Source organism: Octodon degus, unplaced genomic scaffold (assembly GCF_000260255.1).
Source record: "Octodon degus isolate 3935 unplaced genomic scaffold, OctDeg1.0 scaffold00028, whole genome shotgun sequence".
Taxonomy (NCBI): domain Eukaryota; kingdom Metazoa; phylum Chordata; class Mammalia; order Rodentia; family Octodontidae; genus Octodon; species Octodon degus.
The window spans coordinates 11,901,447-11,908,785 of NW_004524604.1; positions in this window are offsets into that span (position 1 = coordinate 11,901,447).

Genomic DNA, 7,339 nt, shown 5'->3' on the forward strand with positions numbered 1-7,339 from the left:
CCCCTAAACTCCTAGGTATAAAGACCTCCTGGCTGTTATTATTATTATTTGGCTGAACCAGGGATCGAACTCAGGCCCTTGCACTTGCCAGGGAAGTGCTTATTCTACTGAGCCATCTCCCCAGCCCCACTAGGCTAGTTTAGACTTGAGGGTTTTGTATTCTTTGTCACGTAACTGATCATGTTTTAGAAACTTGAAAACAACCATAAACAATACATAAACAAGTAGATGTGTCTGTGTTCCAGTAAAATTTAATTCAGAATTACAGTGATTGGCCAGGTTTAGCCTATGTCAACATTTTGCAAAACTCTGAATAGATAATTCAAAGAAAACAGGAAAGTTGAATATGCATCTTGCCTCTTGTTCACTTCAAAAAGATCATTATCTGCAAACATAAAAGATTGTCATTTTGAGCTGTTTATAAAGTAGATCTCTTCATGTGGTTCATAGCTGGTCATTGGGTTTATGGGGTGTGAGTGTATGAATCCCATATAGCTCAGTCTGAATCCTACCCATAGTGTCTAATGTGCATCAGTGAGTAAAGCTAGAGTTTAATTCACAAACCTGTGAAGACTATGGTAACATTAGTGACATGGTTGAGTTTCTGTGGTTTAATAATATCTGGGATTAACACTTTAGAATTAATTAAGTTCATACATAGTCAACCATAGCAACATAGGAAATTAATCACAGAAAAAGTTTCTTTCTATTGTTGGTAAAAAAAAAAAAAAAAAAAAAAAAAAAAAAAAACCTGAGGCTTTATAGCTCAAAGATACTTTCTCGAATGGCAGAGCCCTGGCTTCTCATTTGTTCCTCCATATTTGAATCATGTCTCCAAATACTGCAAATCTGGTTCACAGAGTCATTATACTGTATTCAACTAACAGCAGTGTCCTAGTCTGTTGCCAGGGAGAAGACCATGGGATTGATTGAGTAGTTGCTTAATCTCTCTTAGGATCTATAAATCTATAGGAAATGTAAATTGTTGATAAAGTCCCCTTCCATGTAGCCTTGACAATGGAAAATACATATCTTTGCCCTCCTGCCAGTAGCTATGCCTTTATAACCCATCGTAGTCCTCTATTTGATGACACAAGAGCTTCATACAATTTATCTTTCTTCTACTTCTCAGGAGTATCTAATATAATAAGAAACATCAGTCAAGTTATTCAGTGATCTTAGAGAAGTCTCTTCCACAAGATTATTGGCATAAACACAATACCCTCCTCATCCTTCCATAGAAATGTAGATGGTAATCAATGCCCTATTTCCATCATCTATCAGTTCTTCAATAAAACACATCTCTCTCTATTAATTTATGTCTGGTTGAAGTCTGAGTATGTAATTCATGAGGGCTAGAGGCAGATAACAGGCAATGTAGATTTCAAGATTCCTTAGCAAATTTCTATAGCTTGGTAGAACACCTCACAGGGGAATATCAGTACTTGCCACGGGTGTGTGTGTGTGTGTGTGTGTGTGTGTGTGTGTGTGTGTGTGTGATTTCAACCTGAAATAGAAAGGGTTCCAATATAACAACCTATGACATTGAAATTGTTCACTTTCTACAGAAATTTCACAAAAAGAACAATATAATATCTACACAAGGAAAACGAAAACACCAAAGCAAATGTCACACAGGCTAGACTTACAGGCAATAAATTTTGGAAATAGACAATCATTTACTCAGATATTAAGAAGGATTTTTGAAAGTAACCCTTTAGTTAACTTGAAAGACCAAAGCAACAATTTAATTCTAATTAGAAATGAACAATGAGAACATATATAGCTCATCATGTGAATATAACTGAGATGTTACACAGAGGTGTTACACAATATATAGTCTGCAAAGCATTTATTAGAAAACAGACTCAAAAATAAATAGAATGATCCCTTAGGATAGACTTATAGAGCATGGCGGATGCAGTGTGCTGTCAGCTTATACCTGCACATTGTTGGTTGCCATAGCAACATGAGATTTTTAAATTGTGGACCAAGAAATTGTGACATCCGGTAGACAAGCGGTACCAGACAGTATAGCTCATCAATCAAGATTATGGGGCAATATTGGTTGCTCTAAACATCTGATGGAATACAGTACCAGTAATAATTAATATATTTGATTTGTGTTTTCTTGTATTTCCTACTTGAGGCCGTGCAATAGTTGAAAATAAAACAAATCAGAACATACGTTTGCAAGTGTATGAAATGGAATTAAATTGGTTCAAGTAAAGGACTGAACAGTTTGCAGTTAAATGAAATGGGATATCTAAAGTTAAATAATTCCTTCCTAATCCACTTGGTTGTAATAAAACATTTAAGCACACACATTATAGATATAAGGTCACCCACTGCTCTGAGCCTCCCAAAAAGAAGCTCACAGCTAAGTTATAAATTAATTTAAAAGGTTTTATAAAATTGTAAATGTTTTGCTGAGCCTTTAGAAATGCTTCCAAGGGAAATTACTAAGAATGCTATAAAAATATTTTTAACAGGCATAAGCTAGCAATTTAAACTTTTCTAACTTGAAAGATGATTAGTTTTCAAAATCAGCTCAGCATCAGAATTTTTATATATTTGAATTCATTTAAGTAAATAAAATACTTTCTGAAGAATATTGGTTTTTTCCTAGTTCTCATTTTTATCACGGTAGAAAATTTACAGCGATTTCAAGAAAACAAAACCAATGTCTACTTCTTTCATATTTCCTGCAAGCTATTTTTTGAGTAACTAAAAGAGGTTTAAGATTACTTTGTCTTAATTCTGTCATTCACAGATTCAAAATATACACCTCACTTTGAATTTTTATTACTGATTTCTTTATATCCTTACAAATACAGTACTGATCAGTATGTCACTGCAAAGCAGACAAATGACTATTTTGCTGAAGAAAAGAAATATATGAAATTGCATACACACACAAGAAATAATTTAACTAATAATATATGGCATAAGCGTGCTCATTTTCCTTTTGCCTTTTCTCAGATTTGAAGTGCAAAAGAAACAAACAAACAAACAAACAAATAAACAACCCATCAGTTTTACTGAAAAGAAAAATGTTCCAAGGGAACTCATAGAATGACGTGGAATTAAAATAAATCCTAATAGGGTGACATTTACCAGGAAGGCAATAAGACTGCATTCACCTTGTGCTCCTCCTCACTGATTTCATCACTTCAAATGAAAAGGAGAGGAATTCAGTTACAGAAATTCAATTAACTAGCTATTAGTTGGAGTAAATTACCACAGGCACGTACTTTGATGTCTATGTTGGATGTGACATCACAGAAAGGGATGGTATTTACTAGCATGTAGCAAATGTTGATGTATTCTGATAGGGTCTGTGGACAAAGTATCTATAGTTGTTCAGTTGTTCACTTATTACCATAATTATAAGCCTTACCACATCTATCAAACTAGTGGTCAATTAATGTTTCCAACCTTGTCAGGAAAGGGTAAATAACATTGCACTAATGATAGCTTTTAGAAGGATTTTTTTTCGGGGTGTGTGACTGGCTCAGACTGCCTTAAGAGTGGGTCTGATGCAGCATGTTGAACTGGGGATCGAACCGTGGTCTCCTGCACCTGACTGAGTTTGCCTGAGCAAGTGCTTTAAACAACTGAGCTAACCAGCGAGCCCCCAGTGATGACTTTTTAATCAATGGCAAGAGTGGAAGGGTGGTAGAATCTAGGAAAGCAGGAACAAGTTACTATTATTTTTTTTCACAAAGCCAAAAGAAAATATCTGAAAATTTAAGGAAATGCAAAATAATATCCACTCAAAGGTAGATTCTAAATATTTTATCATATCTAAATCTTATTTCTTAAATTACTACACTTTTATTATTTTTTTAAAAGCAAGATGTTTTCAAATATTCATGTAGGGGTTATAGATAAAGCTTAAAGATGGTACACTTGTTTAATACTCACAAAGTCCTGAACTCAATCACCAGAACTACAAAAATAAATTCATGTAGCTAAATAAATTTATTTTAATAAGCATCATTCATTGCAATAAAACACTGGTACCTCCATGCTCTGCTGCTCTATCTGTATTCATTTTATGAAGCTTTTCTTTTTGGACATTAACTTAGTCATCCTGGAATTTTTTGATATTTTCTTAATAAACTCTATCTTGCTATCTCTCTTTTGTAAAAAAAAGTCAACTGACATCAAAGCATTTTTACTCATATTAAAAGCCCTAGTGCACTGCTGTTTGTTTCTTTTTGGTAACATCACCAATCCCCCTAGACCCAGAAAGCTGTAGTAGGATATATTCCTTTCCCATGTTCTCCTCCTCTGCTTCCTGCAGTGTCTGATGTAAAACAGATTTTAAAGTTTATAATAGAACAGAGGTCAACATGAAAGACTCTAGGATCCTGGCCTTTGATTTTTGCTTCTGGTCTTTATTATTACAGCAAATAGTTAGCTGAACTATTATTTTTCCATGTTATATAAAACTTTGAAATAACAGTCCTTTTAAGAAATCATGTATCAGAATTTTCAAAGGATTTTCACATAGATCAGAACAGGTATTAGAGAGAATAACAAGAACATTAAGCAACCAAAATGAATTGTAACATGCTTGAATTTCTCAAACCTGCAAAATAACCAGCGTACCATCCACCACCCCGCTCATCTCCCCTTCTGCTGTTTTCACCCAGAAAGTGTTTTCAGTCTACGCAACTCCTGTGCTCTGGGTTCTGTTTACTACTGCTTCATCTGGGAACATGCTCTGACGATTTTCTCCCTTTCTCATCTATTTAGTCAGAATAGAATCTTGGAACTTTTTTCACACACCGTTCTCACTTATTTTTAAACAGTAATCAATCTCTCCTCTCCACAACACTCACAGCTTCGGCCTATTTTCAATTCTGTGAAACCAAGTTTCTCTGATGGGCAGCATGCTTTCCCTACCTCATTTCCTCGTCTTCTGTCCTTTCTCAGCACATTCCAGCCTCCCTCCATCAGCATCATGGGACCAAATAACCCTGGTTAAGTTACCACATTCAGAAGTCATTTTTCAATACTTCTCGTGGCTTTAATTCCTAAACTCTTATCTGAATATCAAAGTCCCGCAGGAAGGGCAAGCAATGGCCAATTTCATGTCTTCTGTGCAGAACTTTTCTCCTGTTCTCCACTTTGTTCTTCTCTTTTCCCAGTATCCTCTCTTCAGTGGGAGAAGTCCTACTCTTTCCTTGCAATTGTAAGATTCTGAAGTAAAGAACTGGTGGAAAGCAACAGAAAATACAGAAACTATTACAGAGGAAGAGTTGATTTTTGTAATACACTACTGAGTGAATTGATAGGAAGATGAAAAAAGTCAAAAGCATCTTCTGTTCTTGGAGGAATGAACAAAGGGTCTTTCCACTGAGCTACCACACTAGATATTCTGTAGCTTTCATTTTAATTCCAGGTCTTATGTTTTGCAAATTGAGGTTGAAATTTCAATCTTCCTGCTTCAGTCTCCCAAGAAGCTAGGATTTATAGTCAAAGGGCACCATAAGAAATTTGCTTGCATTCTTTACAAACAGTATGGGCTTATTGGTGCCTTAAATCTGGTGGGAATGTTTTATGAGAGAGACATTGTCCCAGGTAAGATGTGATGGGGATGGAGAGGAGTAAGAAATGAACATTATGTAATGTTGAATAGTTAGCTGGTTATTGAGGTTATTCAAAGCAGCTGACATGCCTACAAATCAAAGATGGAGTGGAGATATTCTAGAATTATTCTTAGCATATTGTTTTTTTCCCTCAGTTAAATTCATCCATTTCTACATCAATATACATTATCTTTTTTATTTTATGGAAAAGAAGATAAAACAAAATTTTGTAACAAAATAATTGAATAACAGTAGTTACTATAATATATGTTGTTATGTTTAAGGAAGTTGCTCAGAGTACACGATATGGGCATAAAAATTTCTCTTATTTTCATATTAGCGCAAACCTTTCTTTTTACTGATCTAACAGACACTAATAATATAACTAATGATTTTTCCCTTTTCTACTGTCTTTTCCCCTTTTATATATCCTAGTTCCTTTTTCTTTTGAACAATTTCCTTCTATTTAACAATATCTATTTATATTTTAGACCATATTTTACTCTTTCAAATTCTCATACAAGGGAGACAATCCAATGTTTACACATGTGAATTTGATGTATTTCACTTGTGAGTATGGTCTCAAGTTGCATCCATTTACCCAAAAAGCCTCAAAATTATCTTTTTTATGTGTATATACACTCCATTGTATAAAAATAACACATCTTTTTTACTCATTCCTTAGTTGAGGGGCATTTGTGTTGTTTCTAAGATTTAGCTGTTACATATTGTGCTGCTATAAACATGGATGTTCATATATTGCAGTGGGATGGTGATTTTAACTCTTCTGAGAAGATGCCAAGCTTGAGGGAATGAAGGACAATAATTGAGCCAAGTGGGACCTCTAATCCTAGTTTTTTAGAGAATCACAAAATTGATTTCCACAGTAGTTTTGCCAGTCTAGACTTCCACTACCAAAGGAGAAACATTCAATTTTCCAGTCCCTCCAGCATTTGTGAGTGGATGAATCCTTGATGGGTTAGACAAAATCTCAGTGTTGTTTTAATTTGCATCATTTGAATGACCAGTGATGTTGGACAATTTTTCATATATTTATTTGCTATCTGCATTTCTGTGAAGTGTGTATTCATCTTGGATGCCTATTTTTGGATTGGGTCTTTAGATTTGGGAGTTTAATTTTTTTCAGTTCTTTATATGTTCTAGATAGAAATCCTTTTGTCTGAGGGACAATTAATTATTTTTCCCTACTCTGTGGTTTCTGATTTCACACTGTTGGTGATTTCTTTTCATCTGCAAAGAAGATCTATCTATCTATCTATCTATCTATCTATCTATCTATCTATCTATCTATCTATCTATCTATCTATCATGTATTCAGTACAGGGCCTACCCGGTCTCACTACCCAGACCAGACTCCTAGTGATCCTCCTGTTTTCAGTCCCCCATGCACTGGGATTACAGGCGTGTGCCACCATGCCCAGTCTCAATTGCTTTTTCAGCATGTCCTAGTGGTGGGTCCAGCAATGCATGTGGTGCCGGGTATGGAACCCTGGTCCCTGTGCTCTGCCTAAGCAGACAATTTGGTCCACTGAACTATCTGGCTAGCCCTTGCAAACTTTTTTAATAAGATGAGATACTAGTTGGTCATACTTCGAAGTATTTCCCATGCGGTCTGGAGTTTGTTCATGAACTTTCAACCTACACCTCTATCTTCAATATTTCATGTACTTTCTCTTCTAATAGATTTAGTGTTTCTGTTTTAACAGTTATATCTTCAA